Below are 17,140 nucleotides of genomic sequence, written 5' to 3' on the forward strand. Positions count from 1 at the left end.
TCTATCATATTATACAATATACATTAGAAATTAATAAAAATTATAAAGGTGTGTCACAAAGAACCTTTGACAGTGATAGCTAAAGAATCAAGCCAATTAGGTGGCTGAAATGCAGTTTATTTTTTCTTCTTTTTTAATCTTCCTTTTACACATCTACTTGACACAGAAGAGAAAACATCAGAATTTGGGGTAACTTACTGTTACTTAAACTACAATGCCTAGGATGTATTCTACAACTCAGTGTTGATCCTCAGAGTACAACTAAAGCCCCAGGTGTAGCAAACATGAAATCTAATGAAAAGGAAGTTCAACCAGAATCTATACGACAATAGACAACCATATCCTTAAATGTAATTATATTTCTAAATGTAATATAACAAATATAAGAAAACAGAATTTTACAACTATTATGTTCCTACCTAGCAAACCAAAATAGCTTTTACCATTTTCATTATATTTTCACATTTCCCAAGATTGAAAATACAGATTTTCTTTGCTCCCATGACTTGAATATTTTGGTATGTTTTAGGTGCATAGTGGAATGTGTTGAGGTATATCTTTATAGTAGTGAAAAACACAGCACCATGGGTGTGGCATATCTTTATAGCTAATTTGTGCTGCTACACATTTAAACCAAGAGGTTCTATAAAAATTGATCACGTAAGGGGCTCCTGGGTAAAAAAAAAAAAAAAAAGAAAGAAAGAAAAGTGCAGGCACAAGCATATTTTTTCTTACATATATAGTGAAGCCAAGATTGTTATGTACCTTAAAGAGAATGTCTCCATCCTAAGGGTACAAAAACGATGAATACAACAGTGCTTTTTATTTTTTTCTTGTGTACCTTTTACCAAATGCCCATTTAGAATGAGACAGCCATAAGTCTGTTCTGATCTTGCTCTACAATTAATTATTCATCTGTTTATTTTTCAACAACATTCTTCCTCATAAAGATTTAATACAGAGAGATGGAAATTACTCGGGGCAAATTCTGACAATTCTACATTCTTGTAAACACAGATCATGGAAACACTCAACGGAAGCATGTGTTTCCTTAAGGTAAGAACCTGGAGCTGTCAGCCCAGAGAAAATCCCCGAGCCTCTCATGCCTCAAAGGTCCTGTGTTTGCTCCATATATTCTGAATTTTATGGCTGTTTTGTTAACTCTAGGTGTAAAGTTTGTAATGACAGGCTGGGCATGAATCATCCAACTTATGTGGATAAAATGTCTGTGTCCACAGTGTTGCTGTCACATGTCTGTCCTAGTTTTGGCATGTGATGCTGATTACAGGGCTGAGAGCAATCTGACCAGATGCTGGTGTGGCCCCTAACGGCTTTGGGGTTGGCAGCAGGCCCTAGCCAGGACCTGTACCTTTACAGGAAGGAGCCCTATTGCTTACCCTTGGGTGCTTTTTACATTAGCGAGGCACTTTGATGCTCCCTAGAAGGAGCTGGGGAATCCCTCTGCGACTTCCCCCACTCCCGCCCTTTGCACTCTACTCCTACCAGCCTTGGCTGAGCCTCGGTGCTGAGCAACTCCACTTGGGTTACCTTGATGCTCTTTACCTCATCTGAGTTTCAGTGTCTGCGTGATCACTCTGACCAATCCTGATGGTGGTTGGATTCTCTTGATTTTTTTACTCTTGGCTCCTGTCCTTGGCTGAGCCTCGGTGCTGAGCAACTCCACTTGGGTTACCTTGATGCTCTTTACCTCATCTGAGTTTCAGTGTCTGCGTGGTCACTCTGACCAATCCTGATGGTGGTTGGATTCTCTTGATTTTTTTACTCTTGGCTCCTGTCTCAGGTGGGGTTCTCCAGGACATGGACACTGAGAAGAGGTAGGTGTGAGAAAGGTTTACTGGAGAATGATACCTGTGGAAAATAAAACGGTGGAAACAGGATTGGGCAGGGGAGCTGTCAGAGTGTGGGGCAAATCTGAGGTCTCCACAAGCCCCAGGGCATCTCTAAGCAAAGATTGCTTGTTAGAGGGGTTCCATGGGGAGAGGGGTATAGAAATGACCCACCCTTCACATCACAGCTTACTCACTCATTAGCTGGGGGCCACTTGAGGAGATGCCTTTGGCTACTCCCATCTTGCTGTGCCACTGTCCAGGGCCACCCTAAGAATACCAAGACCTCAGCTGTCAGGCAACCACACTCCTCACAGCTGAACAGCTTGAGAGAGATCTGGGCAGCACATCTCCATGTCTGCCTCAGCTCCCAGCTTCTTGGTAAGTGCCCTCCTTTTTGAGAAAGTCACCTTTCACTCAGATTTGATAAAAGTTTGCAGGTAAATCCAGAAACAGTGGTAGGCAATGTTTTGGGGTATCCTCATCTTTCCAATAAAAAACATTAAAGATCAATAAGGTGAAGTGACATCCTCCAAACCATGCGACTAGCACGGCACAGAGGCAGGATGAAACAAGAGAGAGTGGTGGAACTATGACACAGTTCCTTTATAAAAAAACATTATTTGCTGTCTTCTATTGAGCTTGCTGACAATGTGCCTGGCTGTAGGCTACAAGCATTACATATGTGCATGTCATTTAATCTTCACAATCACAGTGAAATATTACTGTAATCTCCATTTCACTGATGAGAAAACTGAGCCTTAGAGAGGTTAATTTTCCCAAAGTGCCTAGCCAGTAGTGATGGAAGTAGGATTTGAACCCAGGTGTGACCCCAGCACCTGCGCTATTCAGTGGCATGCTATCCTTCCTTAACATGGCCATCAGAGCTGCAGAATCATGTATTCCAAATGTAAGTGCCCAGTTTCTTTGATATTATTTCTAACATGCATTATTTTGGCTTCTGTCAGATGAAACATTTTGAGGGCTATCACTTCAGTAAACAGTCTGTATACTATAAACACTAAATGAAGGAAAATGGCCATTTTCTATTGTAAGAAAGGTAGTTCACTTAAACACAATTCAAGATTCTAGCGAAATCATGGTTTTACATTTTTTTAGAAACCAAAGGAAAACGATAAAAAGAAAAATATGTCAGGGAATTTAAAAACACAAAATACTGCTTAACATGTGGTTATGACAGTTTCCTAGAATACGTTATACTAAAGCAATAACAAGGTACCGTTAGCTCTAAATAAATTGGGTTTTCCTCAACTTTTGCAGCCAAGATCGACCTCTTAAGCTAAAAGTTTGGCATACTGGAGACCTTAATCAATACTTACTGATTGACCATTAGCATTTCCTCAACAGAGATATCTTTCACATCAAGCAGAAAACACATCCGACAATTATCAAATTTATTAACATCTTTTACATTGAAGCTACACTTGGCAAAAGGTGAAATGACTGAGTACAAAGTGCAAGTCCTTACCAGCCACTTTCACAGCAAGATGTACGTTTTCATCAAGATTGTTTTCACAGGAAAATAAGCAATAGGAAAGGGGCATTTGCCAAGCATTTCTACAAAATTAACTCAAACTATGGAAAATAGAGTGGACATTCTAGAGATTCATTGTATTAGCATGATCAGAAAAGTAAAGACTGGAAAGGAATAACAATTGTACGGAAATATCAAATGTAGCATTATCCAAAAGGAGTATTACCATATGTATTAATTAAGTTCTAAACAATTATATTACCTCTTATAAGACTTTTAAAGGATTAAGTTTGCATTTTAGAGTACAAGAGATAATTTTGACTGTTTAAAATGAAAATTTCTTTTGTTGTTTTTAGTAACTTCATAATAAAAAGTGTTTATTTCAAAAAGTAAAAATTCACAAATTCACTAGGGATCATTTCTACCCACACATTTATCTCCCTTTCATATGATGGAGTTAGACTATGTTGTAAAGCAGCCCTTCCTCCCCAGTAAAGGCAAAGATTAGCAGGAGGACCACACAGCAAAACTACAGTAGCACGTGTCAATAGCAAGATGCTATTAAGCAAAAAATTCAACCATGCTAGAGGAAGTCAAGCATTGTCTAAGATCCATGGATACTCTGTTGTCCCTACTCAACCACAGAGACCCAGGCATGGGAGAGTCACGCCTGCATATGTCTCCTTTTAAGTACAATTCAAATAAACTAAGTCATCTGATTCCTACTTCATGACACACCCAGCCCCTTACCCTGTACTCAAAGCATTTGGTTCATCCCCTGAGCACTTTGCAGTGTAGATCTATGTTTGACTAGTAACCTGTGCTTTTGCTATTTATGGTAAACCCCTGAGGCTTGGGATTATGTTTAATTTCTCTCTACATTATCCAAATATAGCTCCATGTCTTGTGTACGTAGATCAGCCAGGGTCCAGTGAAAACTTACTGAGTGAGTGAGATGGTGAGGCAGTGAACTGAAAGGGGCTGCTAAAGACTGACAGAAGGAGAACATGATGTCATCAGTTTGATGAAAAGAGGAGAGAAAACCATTCAGAAGGCACACAAGAACTCCAATCAGGGCCATGAGGGAGAGCGTGTGGGGCTGACAGCTGCAACACTTACCATCTGTATGTTGTGAGACAAGTCACAAAGCTTTTCTGGGTCTTTTTCTCACCTATAAAGTTAGGATGATAATGTCTACCTTGCTGGGTTATTGTAAGGATTAGAAATGCCATGAATAAAACAACCAGTTTATTTTCTCATGCATATATAAACGGCAGGCTCTATTTTTTAACCTTACTTTTTTCTCTTCTTTAAAAAAAAAGTTGTTAGAAATTTAAAAAATAGGTAAATATAAACCAAAAAATAAACTCGTAGCTCACAATCCCAACACTTGGAGGTAATTTAGCACATTGCTATTTATCCTTCTAGTCTCTCATTCTCTCTTACATTTTTTATAATCACTGAAACAAGAATACGATGTAATCTAATGCTTCTTCACATGGCACCTTAGTCACATATTGTGAGCATCTTTTTATTATTGTATAATCTTCTATATCACTATTTTTTATGGATGCATTTCATTACCTTGTTGTGATATAATATAACTAAACAACCTCCTGCTTGGGGACACCCTTGTAGGTCATTTCTACTTTTCATTTATCATAAATAAAGCTGAGATAAATACTCTTATAAGTGCTGTTATTTTCAGTCATCATGGGCTGAGTTAATTTAGTATGAGGCAGATAAGATTATGCATGTAATAACAACCTGAAGCCGACAAAAACAAAACTGATAACACTTATTTGGTTTACTCTTTCTTTTCACCTTTCATACACACTGAAGATCAAAAGTTGAATAGTATGGTCAATCCTCACATTGTACTCCAGTGGAAACAGAGGCAAAGTACATACTTCAAAGAGCTTTCTACTTAAAATATTAAAATTAAAGAAAGCACATGTCTTACAATTCTGGGAAGACACAAGAAAACATCATGACATTCATGAACATACAATAGAGTAAGGATGATACAGGAGCCTAAGAAGCAAGATTGGTGACCTAACACCGTGGAGGTTAAAATATTCAGTATTCTATTTTTTTCTTCCCACTTTATTGAAGGATATTTGAAAGGTAAAAATTATACATACGACAGTACTTCAAAAAGTTCATGGAAAAATAGAATTAAAAAATAATACAAATTCTGCCATGAACTTTTCGAAATACCCTCATAGTTAAGGTATACAATGTGATGTTTTGATATACATATTCACTGTAAAATGATTAACACTTTCAAGCTAATTAGCATATTTGTCACCTCTGATAGATTTTTTTTTCCTACTACAAAGTGAGAGTACTTAACCATCAACTTTCTTCATAAATTTTAAGTATAAAATATAGTATTATTAGCTATAGATACCATACTGTACATTAGATCTCCAGAACTTATTCAGCCTGTATATCTAAACCTTTGTACCCTTTGATCAACATTTAACCCTTCCCTCATCCCCTGGCAACCATAATTCTACTCTCTGCTTTTATGAGTTCAACTTTTTTAGAGCCTACGCATAAGTGAAATCGCAGTATTTGTCTTTCTGTGTATGACTTATTTGACTTAGCATAATATCCTCCAGGTTCAGCCATATTGTTGCAAATGGCAGGATTTCTTTCTTTTTTAAAGTTGAGTAGTATTTGTTGAACATATATATCATAATTTCTTTATCCATTCATTCATTGATGGACACATAGATTGACTCCATATCTTGGTTATTGTGAATAATGCTGCAATGAACGTGAGATTGCAGACATCTCTTCAATATACTGATTTCATTTTATTTTCAGGATATATACCCAGAAATGGGGGTGCTGGTTGTTCTATTTTTAACTTTTCTATCGTAGTAGTTTTCTTTTTACTTTTTTGGGGAACCTCCATACTGTTTTCCATAATGGCTATACTAATTTACATTCCCACCAGCAATTTTCAAGGGTTCCCATTCCCCCACATTCTTGTCAACACTTGTTAGCTTGTCTTTTTGATAGAAGCTATTTGAACAGGTGTTTTTGTATGCATTTCCCTGATGATTATTTCTATTTGCATTTCCCTGATGATTAGTGATGTTGAGCAACTTTTCATATATCTGTGGTTCATTAGTGTGTCTTTTGAGAAATACCTATTCATCCCTTCACCCATTTTTTAAAATCAGATTATTTGGGGGTTGTTTGAGTTCCTTGTATATTTTGGATATTGACTCCTTATCAGATGTATCATTTGCTCTTCTATGATGAATAAAGTGTTCTGCTCTCTGCAATTTGGTTCGCACTTTCATTACATCTGTTTAATAGCACCACTCAGTCTTTTTTGCACCAGACTTCCCACATCAGAAAGTTTTATGTCCCCACGGTTGTTAGCACTCTTCACCTTCTGTCTTGCAGGAATAACTGTAGATATTTATTTGCATATAAATAATGGTTGAAAGGAGTCTTTCAGATATTCTGTACATCTTCTCTGTAAAAAAAAAAAGCTTTTTTTTTTTTCTTTTTTAACAGCACAAAGAGCCAATCTATGCTAATCAAACAAGCATCCTTCATTCAGGAAAGAATTTACATATGGCTCAATTTGTTCCTGAATAAAAAGGAGATTTATGGCACATAGCCTAGATTATGGGGGCAAAAACAATGGCAGGCATCACATGATTCATAGACTTTGAAATATCGTTCTTCTTTCTTTTAATGCTGTAAGGGAGTAGGATTGTATTCCTTTCCAGATCCTATCTAGGAGTTATAGGGGGCGCCATATCTTTGAAAGGAGACTGTGAGCACAAGAAAATGTACCTCACGTACATTTCTACAATATTAAGGTTTGACATGGACAATGCGTGTTTCCTCAAATTCAGATAAAATGCTGTGCAAACAGAGCTTCAATACAAGTCTGACACTATGTCCTGCCATAGCCCCATAAGATTAGCATCCTCGAGTCTCTTTTAGGTAGACTTGCTAGAGCTTTAACTGAAAACCAAACATACCGAGGAAACTGAGAAAAATATGGAACAATATTTTAAAAATTTAAGGAAGATAATTTCTTTAGAGAAATACATGTTACTAAAATTAACACAAGAGATTTTTAAAAACCTATAAACTGGTAACAATAAATCTTTTTACGATTTAAATTGATCCAGGATATAGAGGAAGGAGAATACTCCTGGATAGTTTTTACAAAACCAGGATAGCTCTGATACCAAAACTTAATATGTATATTGCCAAATGAAGAAAGGTTAAGGTCTGTCATATTCCTGATAAAGTGATTATTTTACTAGTATATGGAGGAAAAAGCATCACAAGAATAATATACCACTGGGGAACACATCAGAAATGCAAAGATACCCAGGCACTAACCCCAGAAATTCTGATTCAGTTGGTTCAACCCAAAGTTGCATTTCATGTTAAAATATGCTAATGGTCAATAAATACATGGAAAGTGTGTGTGTGTGTGTGTGTGTGTGTGTGTGTATTTCCTAGTAATAGAAGCAATTCAAAATGAGATAATAATAGGTAGCATTTTAACAGAATTATGAAGTTAGATAGTAAAATGGTTAAGAACATGGACTCGGGGTTTGCAGCTCCATTTTACCACCTACTAGCGCTATGGTCCTTGGGAAAGTTATTCAACCTCTCTGTTCTCTCATCTGTAAAATGGTTGTTGCAAGGATGAAATGCATTTATGTATATGTAGCACTTATGACAGTACCCAGCACATGGTGAGCTCCATTTAAGCATTTGCTGTCACTCACGGAAACATTAAAAGCTTTGCTAATACCCACTGTTGCTGAGACGAAGGGGAAATATTCTTATACTTTGCTAGGTTGAACAAAATTATACTTTTATTCTGAAGCACTCATTCATTCATTTATTTGATGATTATTTATTGGTTACCTCTCATGTAACAAGGACTCTTCTAGACACTGGACAGTGAAAAAAACAGATAAAGTAGCTGATTTCATGATGCTTGCATTCTAATGAGTAGTAAGTAAATGTTTACATACATACGATCAAAAAGTTCTAAGTTCTGTAAAGAAAAATAAAGAGTAGGGAGATAGAGAATGCCACAGGCTGCTATTTTAGATAAAGTATGTTTGGCTTTTAGATTTTATTCGAGCTGAGATTGATTGTGAGAAGCCTTGGAGAGTATCCAGTAGGCAGTGCTATGCTCGTAAATGTTAAAAATCTGACTTTTCAGAAAAAAACTTGTGATTGTGACATTTGCCAGTTTCCTTGGTGTGTATACTCCTACCATGGCCAATTTCAGCAGATGAATGTGAAGTTGCAGGAGGTGGAGTTAGTAAATGATGACCATCATCACTTCTCCTATGTCATGCCAGCCGGCTCTAACACACCACAGTGACAAGAAAGCAAAAGGACTTATGTACATTTTTAAAGATCATTATCGCTGCAGGATGAAGAATAGACCCCCAAGGAAAGCAAGAGTGGAAGCAGAAAGCCGAGGTAGACAGCGTGCTCAGGCAAATTAAATAAATAAATAAATAAACGCAGGCAGGCTCAGACTAGGGTGGTAACACTGGACAGTAATAAAATCAAACACCTATATAATGTTTCTAAGCCAGGCCCTGTTCTTAACCTTTTGCATGCTAACATTTAATCCTCATGGCATCTCTATAACTGCTTGTATCCCCACTATATAAATGAGGACCCTGAAACACAGATAAGTTAAGTAACTTGCTCAAAGCTAGAAAGACTAAAGAGGATTCAATTTAAAGTAATTTGGTTCGTTATACCATATTGCCTATCAGGTGAGAAGTGGTCGGATTCAAGATAGACTGTAAAGATCAAATCATTAGAAGTTTTTAATGGAGCAGGTAAATATCTGGTATATAAGTTTATTTCTTAATGCAGTCATATATTTACAGAGCCATTGTTTCCATTTTCAAAATACTGCATTGGACTATGGATTGATGCATTTTAGCCCATGGGAATAGGATTATACTACTCTGTAGTCCACTTATTACTAATAACTATAAATTATTATTTTTATATATTTGGGGTAGGTGTAATATGCATAGCATATTGTTCCTAATATATGAACAAAATAATTACTCTTTTTTATTTAACATTTTAGAAACAAGTAGCTGTGTTTTCAGTTTTTCTTAACCCAAGTTGAGAATCTCAAGTATCAGTACATATTTCAATCCTCTTAATCTAGAATTTTTGAAAATGACCTAGATCACTGCTTCTCAAACTTTATTGTGCATACAAACCACAAGGAACTGTGGTTAACATGCAGTTTCTGATTCTGTAGGTTTGGGAGAAAGGACTTCCAGAATGGCTGAGTGAGAAAGTTGAAAAAGTCTTTCAAAAAAAACAAAAATAAAACTGAAAAAATTTGTCAAAATTACTAATTACAGATTCTATTATTTCAAATGACAAGATTACATTTTATTTCATGGCTGAATAGTATTACATTGTTTGAATATACCACAATTTCTTTATATGTTCATCCATTTGTGGATACTTAGGTTGATTCCATATTTTGGTGACTGTAAATAGTCTTGCAGTAAACATGAGAGTGCAGATATCTCTTTGACATACTGATTTCATTTCCTTTGGATATATACCCAGAAGTGGGATTGCTGGAGGGTATGGTCATTCTAGTTTTAATTTTTTGAAGAACCTCCATACTGTTTTCCATAATGCCCATGCTAATTTATAATCTCAGCAAGTGTGTGAGTGTTCCCTTTTCTTCACATCCTGGCCAACAATTGCCTCTGTTGTCTTTTGGATAATAGCCATTTTAGCTGGAGTGACGTGCAAATGGACCTGGCGGACATCATGTTAAGTGAAATAAGCCAGACACGTAAAGACAAATACTGCATGATCTCACTCATACATGGAATCTCAAAAAAAAAAAAGAAAAAGAAAATTCATATGAAGTAGAGATTAGAATAATAGTTATGAGAGACTGGGGAGGGAAGAGGAAAGAGAGAAGGGGAGAAGTTGGTCAAAGGATACAAAGTTGTAATTAGATAGGAATAAGTTTTGGTGTTCTGTTGCACGGTAGGGTGACAATGGTTAACAGTGAGGTATTGTATATTACAAAATAGGTAAAAGAGAGGCTTTGAATGTTTTCACCACAATGAAATTATCAATTCATGAGGTGATGAATATGTTAACTGTAATGAGTTGATCATTATGCAAAATATACATGTATTGAAACATCAGATTGTACCCCATAAATATATGCAGTTGCAATCTATGAAGTAAAAAATAAGAAAAATTATTATAAAAAGATTCTGAAAACTGACCAAAAGACATATCACAAATTGAGATACATGTATTTAAGAAACTCTCTATATTTGTAAGAACAGAAGTCCCTGGCATTATAACTAGTGATCATTCCCATCTTTACACCCTCCCCCTGCTTCCCTCACCGCAACCACCTCTTCTGTGGAGCAGAAAGCAGGATGGATCATTAAAACTGGAAGTTCTACATCCTGCTAGGGGAGAACTTGCAGTATTTGGAGCAGATAGTGGAAAATTCTGAATGGGCCATCAATGAACAATGGGATTTAATCAGTAATCAGTAGCCTCCCAACAAAGAAAAGCCCAGGACCAGATGACTTCACTGTTGAATTCTACCAAACTTTTAAAGAAGAATTAATACCAATTTTCCTCAAACTATTCCAAAATATTGAAGCAGAGGATATTCTCTTAAACTCATTCTATGAGGCTAGCATCACCCTGATAAGACAAGGACACAACAAAAAAAGAAAACTACAGGCCAGTATCACTGATGGACATAGGTGTAAAAATTCTCAACAAAATACTAGCAAGCAGAATTTAATAACATGACAAAAAGATTATACGCCATGATCAAGTGGGATTTATCACAGGGATTCAAGGATAGTTCAACATATGCAAATCAATAAATGTGATACACCATGTCTGTTTCCTGTTGCTTATTTTGGAATACCTGAAACTGGGTAATTTATTTATTTATTTATTTGTCCTTTTTGAGACCGGCTGCACTGCGTTCAGCCAGTGAGCACTGTGAGCGCACCGGTCATCCCTATATAGGATCCAAACCTGCGGTGGGAGCGCTGCTGTGCTCCCAGCGCCGCACTCTCCCGAGTGCACCATGGGCTCGGCCCTGAAACTGGGTAATTTAAAAGAAATGGAATTTATTTCCTACAGTTCTATAGTCTGGGAAGTTCAAGGTCCAGGGAATGCACCTTCTGAGGGCATTCTTCTTGGCAGAATCACATGGAGACATTGGATGTCACATGGCAAGAATGAGCTGAGCCAGGGGGCTATCTGCTCACTTGCTTTCCTTATAAAGCCATCAAAAACATACCCATTATGACCACTAAACCATCAACCCATTGCTTCATGAATGGCTCAATCCATTCACTAGAGCATGGTCCTCACAATCTAATCACCTCTTAAAGACCCCACCTTCAATTACTATAATAAGATATTCCACTCTCTTAACCTGTTATCATGGGGATTAAGTATCCAACACATGAATTATGGAGGGACACATTTGACCTGTAGCACTCAACATCAACAAAATGAAGAACAAAAACCATATGATCATCTCAAAGATGCAGAAGAAGCATTTGGTAAAATTCAACATTCCTTCATGATTAAAAACTCTCAACAAATTAGATATAGAAAAAAGTATCTCAACACAATAAGGTCATATATTACAAACACACAGCTACCATCATCCTGAATATTTTCAGCTTTTCCCTCAAGAACAAGAACAAGACAAGGATGCCCACTCTTACCACTTCTATTTAACATAGTAACAGAAGGTCTAGCCAGAGCTGTTAGGCAAGAGAAAGAAATAAAGGGCATCCAAATTGGAAAAAAGGAAGTCAAATTGTCTCTGTAGATGACATGATCTCATATATAGAAAAAACAAAATATTCCAGCAAAAAACCTGGAGAACTGATAAACAAATTCAGTAAAGTTATAGGATACGAAATCAATACACAAAAATCAGTAGCATTTCTATACATCAACAACTAACTAGCAAAAAAAATAAATCTAGAAAGCAAATCCATTTATAATAGCTACCAAAAAAATAAAATACCTAGAAATAAATTTAACCAAGAAGGTGACAGATTTCTACAATGAAAATTAGGAAACACTGATGAAAGAAATTGAAGAGGACACAAAAAAATGGAAAGACATTCCATGTTCATGGATTGGAAGAAGTAATTTTGTTGAAATAACCATACTATCCAAGCAATCTACAGATTTACTAAAATCCCTAACAAAATACCAATGACTTTCTTCACAGAAACATAAAAAAGAATTATAAAATTCCTATTGAAGCACAAATGACCCTGAATAGCTAAAGCAATTCTGAGCAAAAAGAATAAAGTTGGAGACATTACACTACTTGAGCTCAAAACATACAACAAAGCTATAACAACTAAAACAGCATGGTACTGACATGAAAACAGACACAAGAGCCCAGAAATAAATCCACATAGTCATAGCTTACTGATCTTTGACAAAGGCACCAAGAACGTACACTGGGGAAAGGACAGCCTTTTCAATAAATGGTGCTGGTGAAACTGGATATGCATGTGCAGAAGAATTAAATTAGACCACTATCTCTTACCACATACCCCAATCAATTAAAGATGAATTAAAGACTTAAAAGTAAGATCAGAAACTATAAAACTTCTAGAAGAACACACATGGGAAACAGTTCAGGACATAGGATTGGGTAAAGATTTTATGAATAAGACCCCAAAAGCACAGGCAACAAAAGCAAAAATAAAGAAATGGGATTATATCAAACTAAAAAGCTTCTTCACAGCAAGTGAAACAATCAACAGAGCAGAGACAACCTGCAGAATGGAAGAAAATACTTGTGAACTATGCATGCAACAAGGAATTAATATCCAGAGTATATGAGAAACTGAAACAATCCAAAAGTGAAAAAACAAATAATGTATAGAAAATGGGCAAAAGAGCTGCATAGATCTTTCTCAAAAGAAGACATACCAATTGGCAACAGATATATGAAAAATTCTCTATGTCACTAATCATCAGAGAACTGGTAATCAAAACCAAGAGATATTATCTTACCCCAGTTAAATTGGCTATTACCAAAAAAGACAGAAAATAACAAATGCTGGTGAGGATGTAAAGAAAGGAGAACCCTTATACATTGAATGTAAATTAGTACAACTATTATGGAAAACAATATGGAGGTTTCTCAAACCACTACAGATAGAACTGCCATATGATCCAGCAAAACCACTACTGGTTATATGCCCAAAGGAATGGAAATCACTATGTCGAAGGGATACCTGAACTCCCATGTTTACTGCAGCTCTATTCACGACAGCCAAGATTTGGAACCAATCTAAATGTCCATCAATGGATGATTGGGTAAAGAAAATGTGGTATATTACACAATAGAATACTACTCAGCCATAAAAAAGAATGAAATTCTGCTATTCACAGCAACATGAATGAGCTTGGAGAAAATTATGTTTAATGAAATAAGCCAGGCACAAAAGAAGAATACTGCATGTTCTCACTTATATGTGGGTGCTACAAAAATAGTAATAATTAGTTGAACTCTTAGAAGTAGTGAGTAGAACTGAGGCAGAGGCTGGAAAGGAAAGGGAAGAGGGGGAATAGTGAGAGATTGATTAATGGACACAAAATTACAGCTAGATGGGAAAAATAATTGGTGTACACTAGTGCTAGGCATTTCTAATTAACAATTATTTATTATATGTTGTCATATGGCTAGAAAAGAGAAGTTTAAATGTTCACATTGCAAAGAATCAATCAATTTTTGTGATGATGAATTTGTTAACTACTCTGATACACTACACATTGTATACATGTACTACAATATAACTCTTTACCCATAAATATTTACAATCAAATGTTCAAATTGAAAAAATAAATAAAATGTATATTTAAAAGGTAAGCAAATAAATAATGCAAAAATGTGAAAGGGGTATATTTAAATTTCTCAAAAGTTCAAACTATTTTTGAATATTTTAAGAGCACCATGTGTATTCTAAGAATCATATCAATTCTAATTATCAACATTTCCTTAAAACGCATTTAGCCCAGTCTGCCCTTGGTTAAAGGGACAAATAGATTCCATTCTCCCATAGCAATAAATTTCTCTTTGAAAACACTTATAATTGACATTTTTGTTAATTTAGCCTTGCTACTCCATCTTAATCTGAACAGCTGATGTCTTATTGTGCTTCTAATTTGATTCAGTTTAGCTTCTTCCCCTTGTAAGATGAATTAATGAGTCTCATTGAGATAACACTGATCAAAAATCATTGACTGCTACAAATAAGTATGTAGTACCAGCCAGAGGATGTCTTAAACAAAATGGATAATTCCCATAAGCAAAAGCTCATTAATAACTTTGACCAATGTCATGTTCTGACTTGGTTTCATCTAACACAAAGAGGCAGAAGGCAAGCATGAAGGAGATCACCTGAAAAAATTACCATCAGCAATTTGCCTGCCAAGAAACAAACTCTCTGAAAATTAGCTAACTTCCTCCCTCTGAATTATTACCTATTCTCTTACTAACTCACAGTGTATTAGCCCCAAGACTCAGTAGCTGATCAATAGCTCAGTAATATATATTATAAAATATTGTGTGTTCTTTTGTTCTTTTCCTGAAAAGTTTTTATTTTATTATATTTTTATTGAAACATAATTGATTATACATATTTGTGTGGTAAAGAGTTGACTATCAAGGGCCGGCCTGGTGGCGCACTGGAGAGTGCGCCGCTTGGGAGCACGGCAGCACTCCCGCCGAGGGTTCAGATCCCATGTGGAGACCGGTTCCCGCTCCCTGGCTGAGCGTGGTGCGGGCACAACACTGAGGGTTGCAATCCCGTTGCCAGTCCCCGGTACGGGCGTGACACCGAGGGTTGCTGAAATATCCCCAAATCATACATGAAACTAAATGCTTTTTTACACGTCTAAGTTATGTACTGCAAGTAAACTAATGTCTAACATTTGGTTGATAGTAAAATAGTTGACTTAGTTTAGTATTATGGAATGAATTTTTGAAACAAAGCTCTAATTCTACAAATTCTTTAAGTTGTTTCAGTTGTTGTTCTTTGACCAGTTGTGATTTTAAATATTCAAAATATATGCAGCTTTACTTTTGGTAGCAACTTTAGAATACTGACTGTATTCTTTTATATATTCAGGCATTCTTTAAAAAGGTTTCTGTTTCCGTGCCTTACAATGGGTAATTTACAAGGTTGACATTCTTCTCTTAATGTTTAGAATTTTTTTTGTTGTTTTTTAAACATAACTGATTATACATATTTATGGGGTACAGAGTTTAATATCAATCACTGTGTACAATGCGTGATAATCAAATCAGGATAATTAACATATTCATCATGACAAAATGCATTCATTCTTTGTGTCCATTAACCAATTAATTTTATTTCTAGGATTGACCTTACAGTGACTTCAGTTTAGAATATATTTGTCCTTAGAAACACTTGTCCAAATTTTTTGTGCATAATATTTGATATATCAAATATCTCCTTATAGTGACTTGCTTTGGGCAGTAGGAGATTGTGCAGAAAATATTGACATGATTTTCTACCTACCTTGAAAAGGCTTTGTTAGTAAATCTATGCACAGCCAACAAGGGCCTTAGTCTGTTCTACTTTATTAATTAATTTTAAAAAATATTTCTAACCAAAGTTGTGTAGGACCAGAAGGGAAATACAACAACATGAAAATAGAAGATGATTTCTGTTTCTTGTCATTAAGTCTGGTTGAAAGTTTGTAGAATAAAAATAATTGAAATTTCATGTCTATAACAGGGAAATAAGAAGGAAATTAACATTCCCTAATATTTCATATAGGCATGTTAACATGATACTTGTTCTGTATCATCAAGATAATAACTACTCTTCATATTGCAGAAGTCATAATGGTCAAATGTGATAATAGACAGAAAGGTGATTTGTATATTCTAACTGTACACATCAAGAATATGATTATTATAGGCTGGTCAGTTAGCTCAGGTGGTTAGGGCATGGTGCTGATACCACCAAGGTCCAGCGATTGATCACTGTATCAGCCAGCCACCAAAGCTAAAAAAAAAAATATATATATATATATATGATTATTAGAGCACAATAGAATATAAACAGGAAAATTCAAAGAAAAAAATGTAAATTATTTTTAGTAATTAAGGGTTAGTGTATACAAACCAACCTTAAGAAGAATGGAAAGCAGAATATTTCTGTCCTCTCTTTATTGAATGTTGCTATTTTTCCATATTTTAATTGATTAAATTAAATTAATTGCACTTAATTGAATTTCAGGCAGACTACACCAGCTAAAGATAAAAATCAATTATATTTAAGTGAAACGAATGTTATAAAGATGTTTAGAAAAAAGTAGATAGGCACAGCTAAATTGGACCAAAATTTAGTTCTAAGAATTTTTACTAAATAACAAAAATGATGTGCAATCATCACTATGATTCACAAGATCTATGATAAAAATAAACTAGCAGCTCAAGAAAAAGACATTTTTACATGGGTCATTTAAAGAAGATACTATTGAGCAATGTTTTCTATAATATCTTTACAGTAAAACCAACAAAAGTTTTTCATAGGCTGTTTTTTATATTGTCTCTCAAGTACTAAAGCATAAGACAGTAGAAGCAATTTTGGGAGACAGGGGGTGGTGGGTAGGAAAAGAGGAGGAAGGAAAGATGTTCAAAATATTGTATCTGTAAGCAGATCTC

The sequence above is a fragment of the Galeopterus variegatus genome, unplaced genomic scaffold, assembly GCF_000696425.1.
Source record: "Galeopterus variegatus unplaced genomic scaffold, G_variegatus-3.0.2 Scaffold1485, whole genome shotgun sequence".
In the NCBI taxonomy this organism is placed as follows: domain Eukaryota; kingdom Metazoa; phylum Chordata; class Mammalia; order Dermoptera; family Cynocephalidae; genus Galeopterus; species Galeopterus variegatus.